The following is a 9,512-nucleotide window of genomic DNA, read 5'->3' as shown; positions in this document are numbered from 1 at the left end:
ATGGACACCTTGCTTTCTTCAAAGACTGCACCCGGTTACGGACATGCCGTGACCACCTTTATGTGTTTCTTTATTGTATTGTTATTGTTATATCTTGTTATGTTTTTCTAAAATATGTTTAGTCCCGGAGTACTAAATTTCACTAGGGGGGAATGTGGCACCCCAGGGGTCTGGTTTCCACAGTAACAGCAATGTTATGTCTGAGAGCAGGTGGGAGGTCTCTTGGTCAGGAATCCTATGCATGCCACACCTCCTGCCCAGTCCTGGGAGGGGAAGGACTTCCCCTATATAAACCTGGGGCTGAGGCAGGGTTAGTGAGTAGAGAAGAAGTAGAGACAGAGAAAAGAAGCAAATATAGGAACAGAACATCAAGAGCTCTGTGGGAGCAGTGTTACAAGGAGTCAGGGGCTGGCAGCTGCCCTGACTGAGAAGATTTCTTACCGGACCCGGAGTCCGAGGCTGTGGGGACTAACTCCTACCCAGCAGCAGAATCCGTCAGGCAGGGGATTCCAGGTCCTCTGGCCAAGAAACCCGAAGGCACGGTCACACGCATGGGACCAGCCCCGCCGTCGTGGAGCGGAAGCTACTAGAAGGCCCCGAGTCACCGGCCATACGGGTGAGCACCACACGGCACACTCAGGGACGTGGGCTACTTTTACCCGCCTCTAGCAAGGTAGCCAGAAGAGTACAGTTAGTTTGGGAGGCCTACAACTCCGCCTGGCCAGGGGAGATCCCATCTGCTCAAGGACTGACCAGGCCCCAATCGCTAGCCAGTACTCCAGGAGGGTCTATCTTTGTCACCAGTAAAGACCCTGAACTACACCGTACCGTCTCCGAGTGGTTCCTGCTACCCCCATCGTCCACGTCGGCTGCCCTGAGGCCATACCCCTCCCGTTGGGGGTTATACTATCACGCTGCACAATCCTACCACCGGCCTCAGCGGTCTGCCCTGCAGCGGCAGCTCCATAGCTGCATTCAACGGGTGGCGTAGTCGTCCAACATCTACCGCTAATACAGCGCCACTTAGTCTGACTCCCTGGGCACGGACCGGATCACCGCCACGAGACTACAACCCTCAAGAGATCCGGCTCCGGGTAAGCTCCCGCGTGCGCAACGCAGTGCGACACAGGCCCAGGGGCGCGTCATAACATCTGACGATGTGGGGTCCCAAACTGACCCTAATACATATCCTACCTAACCGTAGAGGTTGGCACCCTAGAAAACCCAGATGGCGTCACTGCTCAAAGACTGGCCCGAATTATCCCAATGGACCCAAACAATCTTTTGCATAGGGGAACAGGTCACAGTTGTTAAGTCAAATTACAGAAGGGGCATATCAGGACACAGGTAGAAATCCAAACAGTAGAGAGCAAGTTCTCATATATGGCATTAATAGTGATTGTAGGCTAAAAGACAAAGCCCCAATCAGCGCTAAACATATTGTAACCAAATCACTCAACGCGTTTCCCAACTGGACAGCCCCATAAGCAAACAGAAGACCGCTCAGAATTTGTATAATTGGACCAAAATGGAGAAAATGGTATAAAATAATAATAGAGCCATTTCTCACATGATAAATCCTGCACTACCGCACTGAAGTTAGCGACTACCCATGTGACCGCTGCAGCTAATCACTGTCCTTGTGGGATTTCTCTTGTTCAGCCAATTTTTTATATATTGGAAAACCACATAAATGTGACTGGTATGGGTTATAGAAGGGATGAGAATAAACGATGTTGGCAATCACGCCATGGAGTGGCTACAGATGTTTGACCCCCATAACGCTGACCCTAAGTAATAGTAATAAGCAGAATTAACTTCAGCCTATTGGTTTAACCCTCCACAACAGTGAATGGTCTCTCGTGTAGACCCTCGGGGAATGGAACCAAAATGATCGATATAGAAGAGTTTATATTCCATGTGAATGATATATTCTAGTCATTATTACTCACTTTAGAAGTGTTTTTTACAAAGCATGCCCTTTATTAGCAATTCCTGAGAAACCAGGTATGCTATTATTAAGCTGAGCCACTAGTCAGCCAGGTGGATCGCCTGTGGTGTAAAACAACTACTAGTGAGTGATAGAAAGCCCTGGACCCCCGAGTATGAGCAATAAATAGCTGGGTCACTACAAGTACTGTACTCCACCACTGGGTCAAGCGGAAACACTACCTTATATATCACGCTGGTCATATAGTATTATATTTCCAAAAATAACATACATACTGGATGGTTTCAATGGATGAACTCTCCATACTATTTTCGGGAATAGATGGCCCGAAAAGTCTTTCTGTGATTTTGTGGATCCTTCTGTTGTAAAAGAAAAGTAGTGATAAATATTTCCCAGCAGCGAATGTATGACAGCGACCTCAGAGCCACAATGATGTGACATAGGTGACATATCGGAGAGATCGCACCACTCAGTGGCGCCCCCTGCAGTCACACTACACCCTATCTAATGGCAGCTTGCTCTCCCTACAGCTTCTTTCATCAGCTCAGGATGATGGACGGTTAAGTAATGTGTTTTATTACTGGACCCTTTAGTTTTTGATACAGTCTAAGACCTGAATTTATCAAAGCAATTTAACCAGAATTCTGGGATAAATTGTAAAATTTTAGTACAACTTGGAGTTGCGCAAATATTTAGCAGCTTTTGGCGTTTTGATATAATTTTCTCCCAAAATGTTGCATGCCACTCGTCAGATGCCCGATTGATGAAGAGGCAGACACCTCATCATGGGTCAGGAGCGTCTGACGCCACCACGTCCCTCATCAAGACCACAACGAAAATCACCGGTCTTTATGTATCTGAGCCTCAGTTTTTCTTTCTTAATATAACTCCGATCCAGTTTTTTCTTCTATTTATAAAAGTAACTGTTTCTTAAAGTTAGAATTAGTCACGGAGCTGAGTAATGCGGCCACTGGGTGTACTTGGTGCGTAAGTTCAAAATCTAAAAAAGTGACATTTTGGGTTTTCTTTTCAACTTTAATGTTACGAAGTAAAGAAGGGATGAGAATGATTTTAGGGAATTACTTTCTATTTCATCTGCACTCGTGTTTACATGTCAGGTCCATTTATAGGTTGAAATGAGATCTAGGTCCATCAAGTTCAACCTTTCTCCGCCAATTATACGTTTTTTCACTAAATTATCTACAACCCACAATGTTATGTGTTCTGAGGAAATCATACAGCCCTTTCTTGAAAGCTGTTATAGTGTCAGCCATTACTACCTCTTGTGGTCGGCATTCCACAGTCTTACTGCTCTGACTGTAAAGAACCCTTTCCTGTTTAAGTGCCGGAATCGCCTTTCTTCCACCTGTAATGAGTGCCCCTGGTCCTTAGTATGGTCTTTGGAAGGAATAAGTCATGTTCCAGTCCTTTGCATCGAGCACACTTATATTTATAAATGAGATCCCCTCTGATGTGTCTTTTTTCTAATCTAAACAAACCCAACTTTTTCAACCTCTCCTCATATGAGAGGCCTTCCATCCCTTGTAATAATTTAGTTGCCCGCCTTTGATCGGACTCTTACTTCTGAATATCCTTTTTAAAACATGGAGCCCAAAACTGGATCCTTTATTCCAGGCCTCACAAGTGATTTATAGAGGGGTAACAGTACGTAATGATCACAGGATTTTGTATACTTTTTATGCACCCTAAAATCTTGCTTGCTTTTGCGGCTGCTGCTTGACATTGAGTTCTGCTGCTCAGCTTACTTGTAACCAGAATACCCAAGTCCTTCTCCTGCTCTGTAGTCCCGAGAATACTCCCATTTAATGTATATGCAGCAATAGGATTACTCCGTCCTAGGTGCATTACTCTACATTTATCTACATTAAACCTCATCTGCCAAGTGTTTGCCCATTCAGTCATCTTATCCAGATCATTTAGCAGGTCCATTGCTCTTATAAGATCACATTCCTACATCATACCTCCCAACTTTGAAAGACCGAAAAGAAGGTCATGTGTAGTGAGGGTACTTAGTCTTCTATCATAGTAGAATACCCCTGTATATGCCCCACTCCCACAGTATAAAACTTCTACAGTATGACACCCCCACGATGTCCCTCCATACAGTATGATAGCCCTGTGATGCATTCCCACCCATAGGATAATACCCCCTACACACACACACTACAATGCACCTACACATGATGCTCCAAAAAGTTGCAGCCCCACACAGTATGTTGCCCCTCGCACTATGATGCCTGCACAGTATAATGCCCTAAGGGGCTCCTTCACACTCAGAACAATGCCTCAAAATGCCCTCCCCAGTGTCCTCCCCACGACACTCAGAATAGTGCAATGGCTAAAAAACCTCACAATGCCTTGTCCCCATGATAAGTGTGAATCCACACGCTTGCTCTATTCTATGATGTATGAGGCTGGACGCTGCACGCTTGTGACGCGCCCCTGGGCCTGCTGTGTCGCGCAGCGTCTCGCGCACGGGGCTTACCCGGAACCGGATCAGATGAGGGTTGTAGTCTCCGAGTGGCGGGGACCCGGTCCGTGCCCAGGGAGTCAAACTCAGTGTGTGGCAGTCTTGATAGATGTTATTTGAGTGTCGACTACGCCACCCGTTGATTTGCAGCTATGGAGCTGCCGCTGCAGGGCAGACCGCTGAGGCCGGTGTAGAATTGTGCAGCGTGATAGTATAACCCCCAACGGGAGGGGTATGGCCTCAGGGCAGCCGACGTGGAAGATGGGGGTAGCAGGAACCACTCAGAGACGGTGCGGTGTAATTCAGGGTCTTTACTGGTAACAACGATAGACCCTCCCGGAGTACTTGCTAGCGAACGGGGCCTGGTCAGTCCTTGAGCAGATGGGATCTCCCCTGGCCAGGCGGAGTTGTAGGCCTCCCAAACTGACTGTACTCTTCTGGCTACCTTGCTAGAAGCGGATATAAGTAGCCCACGTCCCTGAGTGTACCGTGTGGTGCTCACCCGTATGGCCGGCGACTCGGGGCCTTCTATGGCTTCCGCTCCACGATGGCGGTGCTGGTCCCACGCGTGTGACCGTGCCTTCGGGTTTCTGGGCCTGAGGACCTGAAATCCCCTGCCGGTCGGCTTCTGCTGCTGGGTAAGAGTTAGTCCCCCCAGCCTCGGACGCCGGGTCCGGTAAGAAAGCTTCTCAGTCAGGGCGAGCTCTGCAGCTGCCAGCCCCTGACTCGTAGTAGTATTGCTCCCACTGAGCTTCTGCTGTTTCTTCCTATGCTGCTTCTCTTCTCTACCTCTAACCCTGCCTCAGCCCCGGGTTTATACAGGGGAAGTTCTTCCCCTCCCAGGACTGGGCAGGAGGTGTGGCATGCATAGGATTCCTGACCAAGGGACCTCCCACCTGCTCTCAGACATAACATTACATTACTGTGGGAAACCAGACCCCTGGGGTGCCACATTCCCCCCTAGTGAAATTTAGTACTCCGGGACTAAACATATTTTAGAAAAACATAACAAGATATAACAACAATAACAGTACAATAAGAAGAAACACATAAAGGTGGTCACGGCATGTCCGTAACCGGGTGCAGTCTTTGAAGAAAAGCAAGGTGTCCATTTCACCAAAACAGGGAGACGTAACCAGGTAGGGGTTTGTCCTGCCCCGAGTCCTTAACAGTCTTTAGTCCATCCTGGGTTACGCTCCAACTATGTACAAGGGATTCCCGGTAAATCCACCAAGGACTCCTACAAATAACTAGAAACACAAAATTATACACAAGCAACAATACACAGGTAAACATAAATAAAACAATTTATACACTTCAAATCCTCCAACGTGCGGGTAACTGGCCTCTAGTGGCCCTAGTGGACCTACGGAGCTGACTGTCTAGCCCTGAACTACAGGGTGTAGGATCTGTCAAGGGTAAACTGGGCAGCTGTCTACCGGCTCTTTGGCTCACTAGGGATATGGCAGGCTCACTGCAAGCAGAGGGTTGATCCTCCTGGTCTGCTGGTGTGGGGTCTTCTGCCTCCTGGACCGGCTGTTCTTCCAGCTCTGCCTGTTGCTCCGTAGGTGCTTGGGATGCTGGTTGGAGGAAGGTGAGTACGGGTACCACAACTGCACCATTGACTTGACTCCAAGACCGAGGGAAGTCCCCGAGCACAGTACTAACCATATCTTCCCTTTCCTCTACGGGTCGATGGTCTTCTTGTTCCTCTTCAGGGTTCCTCAGTTGTTCGGGACACTTTTTCAGGTGGTCCCGGGATACAATGGCTGTGGTTTCCCCTCCGTCTTTACTGATGGTACAAACCTTCGGGTTCTCGTGGCTTGAGGGCAGTACGGTGTACGGGTCCTTCTCCCACTGGTCGTCCAACTTGTGGAGCCGTCTCTTCCTCTTCAAGACCTGCTCTCCGGGTACCAGGGGAACAGCGGGAGCATACTGGTTGTAAGTTTTCTCTTGTCTTTCCCTAGCCTGACAGAGACTTCGCTCCACGCTCTCCTGTACTCTCCGGTACTGCTGCTGCCTCTCTGTGTCCCAGTCTGCTTCTGGTGAAGTGTCCTCGGGTGTCAGGACTCCCATTTCCAGGTCAACAGGTAACTTACCAGGTCTTGCCCTCATTAGGTAAGCCGGGGTACAGTTGGTGGAACCTACCGGGATGTGGTTGTATAGGTCCACCAGATCGGGCAGCTTCTCAGGCCACAGACTGCGTTCTTCCAGGGGCAACGTTTTCAGAAGATCCATTACCACCTGGTTCATTTTCTCACAAAGTCCATTAGTTTGCGGATGATAGGGTGTCGTCCTTATCTTCCGGCAGCCATACAGAGTGCAGAATTCTTGGAAGACCTCCGCTTCAAAGGCAGGTCCCTGGTCTGACAACACTTGGTCCGGGTACCCGTGTGGACGGCAGAAATGCTGCTGGAAGGCTCTCGCTGCTGTTCGAGCTGTTAAGTCCTTGACGGGGACGACAACCAAGAACCGGGAGTAGTGATCCACGATGGTTAGTGCGTAGACGTAGCCACTTCTGCTTGGGGTCAGTTTTACATGATCCAAGGCTACCAGTTCCAACGGCTGCCGGGTGACGATGGACTGCAGGGGAGTCTTCTGGCTGGCACGGTCCTTCCTTCTTAGGTTGCACGGGCCACAGTCTCTGCACCACTTCTCAATGGTTCCCCTCATGCCTACCCAGTGGAATCGCTCGCGCAGCAGGAACTCCAGCTTCTTCCACCCGAAGTGTCCAGCTCCGTCGTGGTATGCCTCCATCACCATGGCTGCGTCTCTTCGTGGCACCACTACTTGCCAGAGTAGTTCATGCGTCCGGGAGTTAACCATTCTGCGGCACAACTTCCCCTTGTAAAGGAACAGTCGACTCCTCTCTGCCCATAGTTGTTTGGCTTCCTCCGGAGCGTCTGGTTCAAGGCAAGCCTCCGGGCGAGTCAGCATCTCCTTCACCAGTCGGACGGCAGGATCGCTGTCTTGCGTTTCCGCCCAGTTGTAGTGAGGTAAGGGGTTCAACGTAGCAGCCTGCTTACTCCTTACCCGGTGGGAATACTGGATAGTCCCATGACGGTGGAACGCAGGGAGTTCAACTTCTTCCAGTCCCTCCGGATCTTCTCCTTCGTCCGGCAGGTTGGGCATCCTGGACAGGGCGTCCGCGTTGGTACTGGAGCGTCCGGCCCGGTATTTGATTGTGAACTCGTAGTTGGACAGACGGGCCATCCACCTCTGCTCCAGGGCACCGAGTCTTGCCGTGTCCAGGTGTGTCAACGGGTTGTTATCCGTGTACACGGTGAACCGGGAAGAAGCGAGGTAATGCTTAAAGCGCTCGGTGACTGCCCATACTACGGCCAGGAACTCTAGCTTAAATGAGCTGTAATTCTCGGGGTTCCTTTCGGTGGGTCGCAGCTTTCGGCTGGCGTAGGCGATTACTCGTTCCTTCCCCTGCTGGATCTGGGACAGTACGGCTCCTAGCCCGATGTTACTGGCGTCGGTGTAGAGGATAAAGGGCTGGCTATAATCCGGGTACGCCAGGATTTCGTCCCCCGTGAGGGCCATCTTCAGCTGGCGGAAGGACTCTTCTTCCAGCTCCTCCCATTTGAAGGGCGGCTTCTGGTTCTTGGCCTTCCGGGACTGGCCTATCAGGAGGTCCTGCATAGGTGCTGCCTTTTTGGTGAAACCGGGAATAAACCTTCGGTAGTAGCCTACCAACCCGAGGAACTGCCGCACTTCTTTTACGCTGGAGGGGCTTGGCCATTCCTTAATTGCGGTGATCTTATCAGGGTCGGGAGCCACTCCGTCAGCGCTCACCACGTGTCCCAGGTACTGCACCTTTGGTTTCAGGAGGTGACACTTGGAGGGTTTCACCTTTAGGCCGTAACTCGCCAGAGCTTCGAACACTTCCGCCAGGTGTTTCAGGTGGTCCTCATACGTCTTGGAATATACGATGACATCGTCCAGGTACAACAGGACCGTCTCGAAGTTTCTGTGGCCCAGACAACACTCCATTAGTCATTGGAAGGTTCCTGGTGCGTTGCAGAGTCCGAACGGCATGCAGGTGAACTCGCTAAGTCCCATCGGGGTGGTGAATGCGGTCTTCTCCCGGTCCGCCTCTGCTACAGGAACCTGCCAGTACCCGCTAGTGAGATCCAAGGTAGAGAAGAAGTTAGCAGATCTTAAAGCAGCCAATGACTCCTCTATCCTTGGTAAGGGGTACGCATCCTTGTGTGTGATACGGTTGATTTTCCGGTAATCTACACACATCCTCATGGTGTTGTCTTTTTTTCTGACTAAGACTAGTGGAGCTGCCCAGGGGCTACAGCTATCCCTGATCACCCCAGCCTCCTTCATGTCTCTAAGCATCCCCTTGGCGTGTTGGTAGTGTGCAGGGGGTACGGGTCGATACCTCTCTTTTATGGGAGGATGGTCTCCCGTGGGGATGTGGTGTTCTACCCCCTTGACTCGCCCGAAGTCTAACGGGTGTTTACTAAACACTCTCTCGTACTCTTGAACCACCCGATAGACTCCCTGTTTCTGATGTGAGGGAGTGGAGTCAGTACCCAAATGTAGTTGCTGACACCAGTCCTCCATTGTTTTCTTAGAGCCGTTACCTTCCTCCGGGTGAGATGGAGGCAAGGGTTCCACAGATTGTATAGCATTTTGGTTAATGGTATATAATTTGGCTAGCGTGGCATACCGGGGCAGGTACACTTCCCTCTTCCCGATATTGATTATGCGAACGGGCACCCTCCCATGGCGTACATTAACCACTCCCCGTGCTGTCAAGATGGTGGGCCTACTGTCTGAGTAAACTGGTTCTACCATTGCCTGGTAATCTCTACCTCTCAGACCAATAGCTGCCCGGCACCAAATCATCATTTCACTTTTTGGGGGCATGGCAATAGGAAAAGGGTCACACATTGTTACGCTACCAATCTCACCGCCGGAGAGTTCCACCTGTTGCCGTCGCATCAGTGCCCGGATCTCTTTCTGGAGCACCCGCTGCTCGCCGGAGCTGGCGTTCTTGGCAACCTGCTGTAAAAGGAAAATCACCTCTGCAAGACAATTTTCAATTACATT

Source organism: Phyllobates terribilis, unplaced genomic scaffold (genome assembly GCF_046119375.1).
Source record: "Phyllobates terribilis strain yellow unplaced genomic scaffold, ASM4611937v1 Scaffold_430__1_contigs__length_1590877, whole genome shotgun sequence".
Lineage (NCBI taxonomy): Eukaryota > Metazoa > Chordata > Amphibia > Anura > Dendrobatidae > Phyllobates > Phyllobates terribilis.
The sequence above is the reverse complement of the archived record's forward strand: the minus strand, read 5'-3'. Positions refer to the sequence as shown.